Raw genomic sequence first — 12,862 nt, 5'->3', positions numbered from 1 at the left:
TTAATGGATGTAATAAAAGTTTTGTAATAAACTAAGATTACAATAAAAAAAAATCACATTGTAAATGTGTACAGTCATAACAATGTAGCGAGAATAAAGTTATAAAGGGATGAGGCTGCAGGCCCTGACAGCCAGCAATCTATACAGATAGCTCGTTATCTCTCTGCTCCCTTCAGATTTTGGAAGTATTGCCACCTCGATTTTCAGTGAACAAATGTATGGCGTTAGAAATTATTAAGGAATGATTTTTAAAAAAATAACCCCACACCCTGACCACATTTAGGAAATGGTCTAGAAGAATCTGGTGATATATGGAAGGCAATACCACAGAACGATCAAGCAAAATCGGGGTGCAAAGTCTCCTTGTCCAATTTATCAAAAGGTGACACATATTGCACAATGTCCAGAAATTCTTTGAGTTTGATGGCAACTATTGTTTCCTTTACTTCACAAGTGGGCTAAAAAATGAAGCTAGAATGTGAGCAACATAGCTTATATTTCAAGTAGGCTTTACTAATGTATAGGAAATAATGTGGTAGTCAAAGGTGCTCCGATTTGGCAGTATTTCGTTAGTTCATGATACTGAGATATCAATAGATGGAGTGTCCCAGTAGCTTACTCCATACACTGCAAGTCATAAGATGCCACTCGTCTCCTCCACTTTTCACCTTTAGTATATCTTGTCTCATTCAGATGTATGGCCTGATTTGGTCAGAGCACACATCTTTCTTAGGGTAACATAGGGCCTCTTTATGAGTCTGGCGGTGTCGTCGGAGTAATTTTTTTCTGCCATCCGGCACTGGGAAGCTACCGGGGCATTACGGCCCCGGCGGACCCAGTAATTCCCTATTGCCGGGCGCTGGAAAAAAATCCTCTGCATTCCCATTCAAGTCCCATTGGACTCAATGGGAATGGGGAGGACGGATGAGAGCGGGTGCCGCTCCGCCCGCCATGTCAGACCTGGCGTGCGGAAAGACACCCGCTCGCAGACCTCGGAGTGTGCCGGTCCAGTTACAATGGTGCCAGTAGCTTACCGCCACCGTTGTTAATGGACCAGCACACTCGGTACGAGTTCCATTGTCCTGCTGTGACACTGTAGCTTTGCTCAGCATTGGATTAACTAACCTGACAATGGGCAAAGTGCCTACATTTGGAGGCTCGCACGGCCACCTCATTCTGCTAAAAAATAGTATAAATATGGAAAGTCAAGTAAAAAGTAAATGTCAGGTGTTGGTGAATCCACCATTTCTGGAATTGTAAACAGAGCTGAATCGCCCCCTCTTCTATCCAAAGATAATAAATTGAGTAGCATTAAATTGGGTTCTAATAGCACCTAATATTGAAGAAGTGGTTAAAAGTGGGAGGAATGAGGCATGACTCACTATATAAAAAGACAATTGTACCAAAAAAAACATTACATTTCATTGGCATTATCAAGTTGTTCTAGCTCGTGGCTAGACACACATGCAATGTCCTATAATGTCCGAATCTGCCAATGCTTCAGCATGCTGTCATGCAAACACTTAAAGATCGATGAGGCTAACTTGGACATGAATACTCTGTGTGAACAGAGTAGATTACACAAGCTTAGGTTTATCGGGCTCGATCAGCCTCCAAGCTGCTGCATTATGCATCCATTCTAGGTCTCAGCGGCTAGGCAAAAGGCCACCAGCGGCATAACAATTCTTTTTATTTTCATTTCTTAGCAGGAGTTACGCCCTGTGCCCTATACCCTATTACCCCCTCAGCACCTCATCTACAACTCTACTTCCCTGGCCAGGCCCAATCTGTACCCAATTACCATCTCAATGCTATCGATGCCACCTCTCCTCTCCCCTCATCTGTGTTTTTCGATCGTGGCATTTCTTTGCCAAACATATTACCAACTTCATCACAATAAGTGGACCTCACAGCTTTGTGTCTTCACAAGAAAATCCAGTACATATAGATCTGGTTAAGATTATGAAGTCACTTAGATTATAGGCCATTTACAAAAGATTCTGATGGCTCTTTAGAGGAACATTCTTATGAGGGCATTCACATTTATCAAACACTAAATGTTCCAAAAAAAGAAGTACATTCGGTTCATCCATTGGGCAATCAACCCTACAAATGCTGGGTTTTTGCGTAGTCTAACTGACCAGCAGGTTGTTTCATGGGAGAGACACCAAGAAGAGGTGAGAAAATACTTTTCACAATACAAATCAATTCAGGAAGAAAAGCAAGCGGCTTATGCATTTTGGGCCGGTCCAGGTGAGTCCCCTGGGCAATTCCTACAAACATTAAGGGCATTTTAATGTTTTGATGTCAGCTGTCATGTCAATTTGATTGATTGCAACAATACATCTTTGTATGGCCTTTATAAGCAGATTAGAGTACAGCTAGCATGTGAAATCTCCAGTAAAAAGAGAATTAATTGGATGTTAGATCAGTCCATGAAGATGTGGGAGTTCATCATCCACATAGAGAATAAAGGAAAAGGGAAGGAAGTTCTAGTTGGCCCTAAAGTTTCAGAAATTGAGCTCGGCAACAGTGTGAAATTGGATCAGGAAAGTCAAGAAATTACATATCTCAAAGTCAAAAGGAATTGTCATTGCAAGGAGTGGCCCAGGCAGGGAATGGAATGTCACCAGTACCAATGGTTCAGTCTACCAACCCTAGGGACACATCCTCTTATGTAAATGCATAGTGTTTAGGAAAATCTCCCAGGATAGTCTTTCAGTACAGTATAGCAGATTGACCCCAGGTAAATCGCCTTGTGGACCATACGAGCCATTGGGAGCTCAAAGCAGGTTTAATCCTATGACAATGAAATATGGGAACAGTAATCAAATGGAACCAAGATATGTAGATCGGTTCATTGAAACTGGCATTCAACAAAGGGAACTGTCATGCTTCACCAGAGGTGATGTAATGTATGGCACTGGTGGAAGCAGCTTCCCTGTGGGTTTCTGTCTCCCATGCTATGTGTTCATGTCATGTCTTCTAGTTTACTGTGCAGCATTCTAGTTCTGCCTATGCTGCGTGCTGACATCTCTGAACAACCATTCGCAAATGAAGAATCTAACAAAAGCTGCTGGGACACGGACACTGGTGTGTCACTACTCTTTAGCACTGATGATTCTCGTAGAATCCGAGTGATTTGCACACGGCTGAAATTACTGCGGGCAAATCATTTGCATGAGAAAGTTGCGAACTACCAAAAGTTTGCACCTTTCTCATGCGAACACACATACAAACTCACACCCACACACACAACACACCCATAACACTCCGCCACCCACACCCTCAGCACACCCCCACCCACACCCCCAACATAAACAAACCACACTTACCTTGTCTTCACGCTGGGTTCCTGCAGCATCAGTTCCCTTTCACTTCTTTGATCGGGAACTGGCGCTGCAGGGTCCTTTTCTTCTCTTTTCTTTTAAAGCGGAAAGTTGTGGGGTGTCCCCCGCAGCCCCCGCTCACTATACCATGAAGTATAGTGAGCGGGGTGATGCCGGGGACACCCCCGCAACCCCCGTTTTGTTTATTTTTATTTTTTTTTAAACGTAAGGCTGCAAGGGTGTCCCCCGCAGCCCCCGCTCACTACAACATGAAGTATAGTGAGCAGGGTGATGCGGGAGACACCCCTGTGGCCCGTTTTCTTTTTTATAATGCTACCACCAAAGGTTCAAACTTTTGGTGTTCGAACCTTTGGTGGTAGCATTTTTAGATCAAAAGGTTCATACAAACCTTTTGATGCGGGAAAATCGTCCTAAACCCTTCTCGTAAGCTTCAGTTTTGCTCTTGTTCCTTGCTCTGTCTTTCTCCTTGTGTGTGCAAGTCCTATACTCTGGCTGACTTTGTGTAATTGGTTCTATGCGTATTTCCAGTGCTCTTGACTGCTTCAACTGATTGATCCTGCTGCTCTACTGCCTGGCTTTTGTTCAACTGTGCCTGTGGAGTTCTACACTACTAGATCCAGCTCCAACGGAGTCCAAGCCATTGCTATCAGGGTTTTCTGCCTCATAGGGTTTCCCTGAGGCTACTCACTTCTCTGTTTTTCTCATTCAGAGAGCAAGTGGTTTCAGGGCGCTCCTTACTTCCTTCCACAGCTATCCTGATGTTATTCTAGGTCAGTGTATTCAGGTTTATAAAATACTAACAGATGTAACAGAAACAATATCCTCTGAACGAAAGACATGATCTGACATATAGCCCATTCTCCTATGCTCAAGACACCGCGCAAGAGGGTTAGACAGAGAACACACCATATTCTACCCCTCCACTGTCACGTGAGTTCAAGGGAAATAGTTGCCAAGTTCAGTCGGCTGGCGGTAACTATGGTAACCAGAACAGGCCAGGGCAATTTGAATGATATGATATGATATGATATGATATGGCATTTGTAACGCGCCTATACACAGGTGTTTCAAAGTGATTCAATTTAATATAAGCCTTGAGCACAGAGAGATGACTTTAGGGAAAAAGAAAGATTTCAGAGCCTAGAAACACAAGTGAAGATGCTTACTGAGGAAGTGGAGAGACTGTGTGCTAGCCAAAGAAATCACCAACAAATGACAAATTAGAACAAAGAACACAAGAGTGACATTGTGCAAAGGACTAGTAAGTGACCAGGCAGGCAAACACCCAAACTGGAGAACAGGTACAAACTAGCACACCATTAGGTAAAGATACAGGGATGCATAGTATCTTCGATTTTGAGAATAAGGTATACAATGACATTGGAAATAGACACACACACAGGAAAGGGGTGTGGTTTAATATAGACCTAAACCAAACTATTGATTCCATTTAGTTGGGTGAGGGTAGTGAAAGGCAAAGGAAAATAATGACTACAAAAGCCTGAGTGTTGAACCCAAAGACCAGCTAGAAAGAAAACAAACTGAAAGGAAGAATATTGCAAATGGAGAGGATGAGGAGACTACAAATAAACAAATACAGCACAGTGTTAAGGGTGCAGTATGGGACACTCACAGCACGGGTGGTGAAAGAGAGTGTTCAAATCGGTGTGAGTAAAAGAGCCATCACCTGTTGAATGCCTGGATGTTTCAGTTCAAAAGGTAAAAATGAGAACTCAAAACACATCGGAAAGAAATTAAACAGAAGTAAATGCAATGACCAATGAGGATAGAATGAATACAAAATGGTGATGGGGTTCCATTGCCTGATGAATATAATACTGTTCATATCCCTACAGAGGTAGGAACTCCTTAAAGGACACCTACGGGTGAGTCACCAGATGAATATTTCATGCCACAGATGTTCAGTGAGGAGCAGTTAACAGGTAAAGTACAAGTGCAAGGTAAGTTACAAAAAAGAATGTCATGTGTTACTGCATGAAAAAAGAACTGCTGTAAATATACGGAAATCTTGTACCATAGAGAAGCTAAGTGATGATACTGAAATGAAAGTGGAAAAAACAGATAAGGAATTGGGGCCTAACTCAAGCAGGCCCAATATGCCGGAAGGCCAGTCAATTGCAAAGCACCTGATGGGCTCACAGGACAGAAAAATAAACAAATAAGAAAGAAAAGTTGAAAGTGAAATAGTCAAAAAGGGGGATAAGCTATCATTCCACATGTCCTTTTCTTTAGCAAGAAGTCAAGCAGGCTTAACAAAAATCAGTCATGAGATCAGTAACAGCAGACATTTTCTATGTATGTTATGCCCCTATCACAGTAGAAGAACGATGCAATGTGTTTGCAATTGTGGACACAGTTGCATGAGTGGTCAGTCATTTTTTCGAGAAAAAAAATGTTGAAAAAAAAAATGTTGAATTCCGTTTTTTTAATTATATACTTATTTTGGGGTCGGGGAGTAAAAAGAAATGGGTAAAACAAAAAAAACATTAAAAAGGGGGTTTGGGGTGGAACTCCCCCATTTCGAATAAAAAACGTATAAAAAAAAAATTCAACATTGTTTTTTCGACATTATTTTTTAGAAAAAATGACTTTTGACATTTTTGCATTCGAAAAAATGACTATAAACCAGTTGCATGTGCTAGTGTGATGCAAAGGAAACTGCTGGATAGTATAAATGAGGGACAATGACAAGAAAACATTTTGAAGTTAAGACAGATAGAAGGCCCTGTGTATAATTTTAATTCTGAGGAAACAACTGTGGAAGGATCTGCTGAGATTAGAAACATAAGTTAAAACAAGAAGTGGTGTAACCCTAATTGATGAGATGCCATTCTGATTTGGTACAAATTGTCTGAACTGTCTGTCGCCGCTTAATGATGGGGTAAAAGGTGTTCTGTGGTCATTGGCCAAAAAATCTGTGAAGCCTCAAAAGGCAAAGAATACCACACCATTAACAAGTCAGAACGAGTGATTGAGGTATATCTTCAGAATGGCTGTGCCCCTAGTGTCACTGTCATTCTCAAGTGCCAGGATGAAGTGTAGGACAAAAGGGCGGATGAACACACATAAAGATTCTATTCAGATGACGAAGACAAAAAAATCCTGTGACACCTCTGTGTCAGATCAGGAAAAGTATATTTCAGCCATTGCTCAGATTCACATGAATGAAGGTCATGCACATATACCAGTGCACATGGATAGGCATCCAGAGCTGTTGATACAGTACTGGCCCTTGAACAAGTAGTTTTAGCAATGAGAAAACAAATGCTAGACACAAAGAAATCCCACATTTTACCATACAAAGCCAACACATATTCAGATTAGATAACCCTGATCTGGGGCACAGGCTTGTAGGGAGGTGCATTATAACAATGTAAATAGCATAAATAACAATGTGTGGATAATAAGTGGCGCTAAGACCAACTTCTATCTGGGGAATTATGTCATGCACAGAATGAGCATGGTTTTGCATTTATTAAATCAAAATATTTGATCCAGACTGGGTGGCGTGCCACAGGAATTTTAGACTAAAAGGCAAACATGTTGTTGTGCACACAAAATGCCATATGCAGCTGAGGCTCTGTGGTGAAATAATAAAGTTATTAAAAGGGAAGAGAAAGAAACATCTTTCTACAATCCCCAATTCAGATATCCACTGGAATGTCTGTCTTTCTGGTACCATCTACTGAATGATGTCTGACACACCAAAACTGCTCTGTGAAACTGCCTGACCCTGTGATCTCATTACCTGATACCTATAATTTGCCTGTATGATGCCGTATATGGGCTGCTTGAACAGGTGCTCGTAATTTCTCTTGACCAGGTTAAAGGAGAATCTTCCTGTCTGAAAATGACACTGGCTATTTTAGGTGTTCTTCGGTTATGCAAGTTGGAGTGTTCCCCAGGACCGGTTTGGGGTCAAGCTGTTTAGAGATGTTTGGTAACCACTGGGTAGGGTCAGTATAGGACACTCCAGCAGTTTGAGATGAAAGGTTGTCGATGATTCAAAGCAGTGATCCTGATGTTCCGATGTGCGGTTCAGTGAAGCGGTGGTTCCTGGTCGAGCTGGGTCTAGTAGTTCGGTAACTGCTTCAGCATTTTTCAATGTGCCTCAAGGTTGATCTTAAACAGAAAGAAGATGTGAAGTGGTGGTAGGTGGTAGAAAAAGAGGTAGAAGGGGCGGGGGAGTGACAGACGAGTGAGAGGAAGAGGCATCGAGAAAATGCAGAGAGAGAAAATGTAAAGGCAGGCACATAGAGAGAGTGACACATTGAGAAAGAGAAATATGAAAGGGGTGACTAGAGAAGGAGTTGGAGTGTAACATTAATAGAGCGCGAGAACAAAGAGCAAAATAGATAGTGAGACGCGGTGGGCGGGAGAAATAGAGTGGGAGCAACAAGAGGAGTTAAATTGAGAATAAAACCAGTTGAAGGTGGGACACACAGCATGACAGGCAGCGGTATGGGGAGAAAGAGAGAAATGGGGACACAAGTACTGAGTGGCACTTTGAGTGATGCACATGCAAAGTGAGGTAAACCAAGAGCAAGATAAGAGATGGAGAGAGAAAAGACTGAGTGAAAGGGCATGTAAAAAAGACTCACGAGTCAGAGACATGCTGAAGGAGAGACTCAAAAAGAGAAACATATTGTAAAGAACAGTGGAAATGATCACTTCCTGTGCCTTTTTTGCCACACCGAGGTTGTATTTTGGAAGCTTTGCACTGTAGCTCGAGGTTTTCGCTGCAAATCACTGGACGTAAGCGCATGCATGGCACACATTTGCAGCACAGTGCAGAGTTTCTATAATACCAGCCTACATTAGGGAGAACCTGCACTTTATTTCTTTCCATTTCAACTACTGCTTGGCTGTATGCCCTTATCAAAAAACTAGAGGACACTACTTACTAAAGATGGACATTAGTGCAATTCAAATCAAAGAGAATAAGAGACTCCCAATTTCCAAACAGTGTATATTCTTATACAAATTTAACAACTAACGAGACACAAACCACATTCTTTAATATGTGTATGAATATTACTATGTAATAGTTTTACAAATTCACAATAAATGTAGTTCAAATTTAATTAAAACATTAACATAGCCAAAAGAAAAATGCAAATTAATAACACAAAGAACAATTCGTTTGATAGTTTTTGAGGAAGAGATCATGAACTATCAGGCTTCCCACATTGGCAGCTGTTCATAGCAGAAGAGGGTGATGTGTCTTTAGTGAGCAAAGGCACATGCTGTCAAGCTATACAGAAATATTAGATGTGGAGTTCGCCAATAAAGCAGCACGTGAAGGTTTGTGCACTTTGTTCAACCAAAATGTTTACTGGACTAAGGGTCGCCAGTCAGTTCATTTTGGCGCACCCTGGGGTGAAGAGCATGTTCCTTTTATATGGGTACGATATACATGAAAAAGGACAAAGGAATTATTTATTTGCTCTAACTGAAAGTAAACTTCAAGTCATACAATGATTTATTTTCAGTCTTCAACAAATGTAGTGCTTACAAACAACCAATACATAGTGTGCCTTGGTGTTTAACTGTCATAGGTTATTTATCTTGGTGTCATTGCATGGAATGTCAAACTATTTCAAATTTGGAATTTCCATTTCAACAATAGTGGGGCAAGGGCATGGAGAGGCGCAGACAGTGGAATTTTGCAGGGATCGTGGAGGGCAGAGAAGTGTGCTTCAGGATTGTTCCCCACAGACATTACATTGAAGTACATCACCCTAAGGTATTGGTTACAAAGGTCTTCGGGTTCATATGGGGCTACAGGCAACGCGAGTTGCAGAACATTGGACAAAGAAAGTTGACAATGGAACATGGCAATTTTAACAAACAAGGGTGATAGGGGTGTAGAAAGGATAGGGGCCTAGCGGGCAAGCACAGCCACACATTTACAAGACCGAGGTATTTTGCTTCCCCAGCCTTGCATGGCCTATTGGGGCTGCAGGCTGGGGAACAGCAGGTCACCTGTGTCAGGGCCGGTCTTAGACCAGATTGCACCCCAGGCAGGTAGCATGGTTGGCGCCCCCCCCCCCCAAAATGTTGGGAGAGGTGCTAACTTCAGAAACAATGGGGATGGGGGAGGGGAAAACTTACTTGTGTAGGGGCATTTAACTTCTTTACACATTCTATATTCTAGTGCAGCTCCAATGTTACAATCAGTTAACTCTCTCCGTCACATCTGAAACCAGAGGAACCACACATGTAAGCAATGCTGTGAGAATCAACAGTCTCCTGCCACTACCATTCCAATCACTCCCCTGACATGCAAGTACAAACACCTCTCCTCTTTCATTTGCCTAAAAATGTACGCATACAAATGCATGTGCTAACAATGAAACATTTAACATTGGTAATCGCCGGGCATTTGTTAACTGTGTATCCGCCAGCACCATTTATTGTCTGTGTCCTGTCCGTCTACAGCTCTGTTCGCCTTATCATACAAGATGAACGGAAGAGGGGGATCGCTGAAATCTGAAATGTCTTACTAAGATAAGGGGAGGGGCAATGGGGTTTGATGTGTTTTGCTTAAGATTCAAGGAGTCAGATCTATATATCTGAAGCTGGTCAGGGGTATTTGCCTGGGATCTGCTTGATTCACTCGAGGTGGGCGATCCCTCTATTGTGTGTCTGATCTGGCGCTTCTCCAGTGCCTCTGTGCACCTCGGTGTGTGACCGGACGCAACACAATGATGGGTGCAGCTTTGTGTCTGTGTGTGCCCTGTGCAGTCTTTTAGCAAACACCAGCATTACGGGGAAGCCTGGCCTGGGAGCACCTTTGTGACAAATTGCAGAGTGCTTTGGAAGTGAGGACGACCCGCAAAATATATAGGCATATGTGGGTGCTGTATCAGTTCTTTGCATGGCCCTTTTAGCTTGCAGTCATTAATTTTCAAGTTGATGCCATTGTTTCAGTGACACCATGGATGGCGAGGTGGAAACGTAAATTGTGGACTTTTAATATATAGATTGATGCTTCTCTGGTCCGCAACCCCAACCGTACTTTGTGATATTACAGTGTAATACTACATTCCGAATGCTCTTTCCTCGATAGTGTTTATATTGGTTGTACAATATCAATATGAAAAAGAAGCTATTTTAGATTGTTATTTTACACTCATAATTTCGGAAATTAAATACTTGATGTATATAAATTGCTGTGCTTGTGCTACACCGAGTACAGCAAAGAAAGAGCTTTTCATGTCGGTGTTAAAGTGGCAACCATCATTTTAAAAGTAGGTTATTTCGGTATTGCTTATTATGTGAGTAAAATGTACATTAAAACTCATTGAATGAAGGGGCTTTGTAGTGTTCTATTACAGTGAGAAATGAACGCCTTTGCATTCCTGAATTGTATTAATAATACATACAGCCTATGATATGAGCGACTCTTATATTACTGTGTTACGCTCGTACTTCATGGTTGTTGCACCACTGCCCCACACCCACCTGCACAGCACAGGCCTCACAGAGCAAGATGCAGAGAAACAATATTGCAAACACAGGCACATCAGTTGTATGTACCCGAGATACTTTTATCCCGGGAGGATAGCTCAAGCGGCAACGTGCTCGTCTTGGCAACAAGACGACACGAAGCAACACAGGTTCGATCCCTGGGTCCGAGCTTAGAAACCTCTGGGTATTTAAGTGCATTATAAATACGCAACTAAGACCAAAAAAAAACAATGATGCAATTAAAAAACAAACAATTCATGTAACAGCGCCTCGATGCCCATGGGCTGTGTGAGCGCTTCAAAAATGCTAAAATGTATATAAAATAACCACTCAAGCACAACTTCGCAAGTGCCGTCTGTATCCTACCAGCCCAATCAATCAACCCCAACTCTATACAGCACATGTGCTGAGGAGGAGGCATGTGTGATCACCCAACTTTCGCCCTGGGAACTGATAATCAACACATGTTGCTTTTAAGGCCCAGCCGCAAGGGCTTGCAAAGACCCCACAGTGGCCTGGCTTTGAATGCACTGCTGCTGACTGCAGGAATTGGAGAGTCTGATGATTTAAAAGGTTTCACTTTGTTTTTTGTGTACCGTATGTACTTTTTTACAATGATTAAAATTATGACAATGGTTTTGTTGAAGTCAGCTGCCTGCACTGCCTGATGCAAAGACCGGCCCTGACCTTTTTACTGGGGTGCTCATGTACATCTCTGAGCATGTAAGTCTCCTTTGACTGTGCGATGGACGCACTCTGGTTTCGCCATGCATATCGTGAACAAGGAATCTTTCTCTATTTCCTGGTTCCTGCCTGATCACAAAAGCCAAAGGCCTGCCGAGCAAATGAGGATGCAGTGCTGTGTCCAGTCCAGAGCTTGAGAGACTCAGGTTAGAAAAACAAGGATGTTGTATTTGCGTATGAAGGCGTTGTGAGGATGTATATGTATGTATGTATTTGTGCATGTGCTCTGGTTCCTGTCTACACATGCACTAACAGTGTATGTGCACGTATGAGTGAGAGTGCAGTGTGAATGATGTGTATGGTCGTGAGTGGTTGTGTGCATTTGAATGCAGTGTGAATGTTTGGGTGCATGTGTGAAAGATTTAGAAAGAAGGTGCATGGGTGCATAAGTGGTGGGAGAGAGAGTGTGTGCGTGTGTGTGTGTCTGTGTGTGTGTGTGTGCGTGCATGTGTGTGTGTGTATGTGGGTGATTGGGGCATTGGTGTAAATATTCTGGGTGCATGTGTGAATGAAAGATTGATAGGGAAGCTATATTGGTGCATAACTGATGGCAGAATTAGTGTGTGTGTTTGTGTGTGTGTGTGCCTGTGTGTGTGTGTGTGTGTGTGTGAGAGAGAGAGAGAGAGAGAGACTGGGGTCATTCGCGAGCATGGACATGTGCTTACAGTGCCATGGCATCTTTCAGCAAAGGCAACATAATGAGATTTTTACAAGTAGGAGAGCTTGGGGTGGCTGGAGGGTGGTACATTATGGCTGTCAGCCTGGACGTTTTCTTACTGTGGCATGAGATTTTTCAATCACATTAAAGGCAAGGCCAACATTTTGAGTGTTTTAGTGTGGGCATTTGTGCAGCCAGCAATTATGTGTTTTCTTACTGTGGCACAACGTTTTTTACAGGGATAAAAAGGCAAAGATAACAGGGGTATGTTCGTATGTGGAGATACAGATTTGTTAACCCGTGTTAAGGGAAAAGCCAACATGATGACTGTTTTTACATAGTGGGTGCTTTTGTGCAGTTAGCAGGGACATGTTTTATTTTTGTGGTGTGGCTTTTTACATTGGCATTACAGACAAAGCCAGCATGATCAGTGTTCTCACATGGGGGTACATTTGTGCAACCAGCCAGGATATGTTTTCATACTATGGTATATCATGTTTTCTGACTGTAAGGGAAAAGCCAACAGGAGTATGTTCTTTAGTGGGGATTCTGTCATATATTGGCCGAGCTAACTTCTTTCTTTAGCATGGCATTTTTTACTGGTGATAAGGGCAAA

This window comes from Ambystoma mexicanum, chromosome 12 (assembly GCF_040938575.1).
Source record: "Ambystoma mexicanum isolate Mex_15411 chromosome 12, UKY_AmexF1_1, whole genome shotgun sequence".
Taxonomy (NCBI): Eukaryota; Metazoa; Chordata; class Amphibia; order Caudata; family Ambystomatidae; genus Ambystoma; species Ambystoma mexicanum.
The sequence above is the reverse complement of the archived record's forward strand: the minus strand, read 5'-3'. Positions refer to the sequence as shown.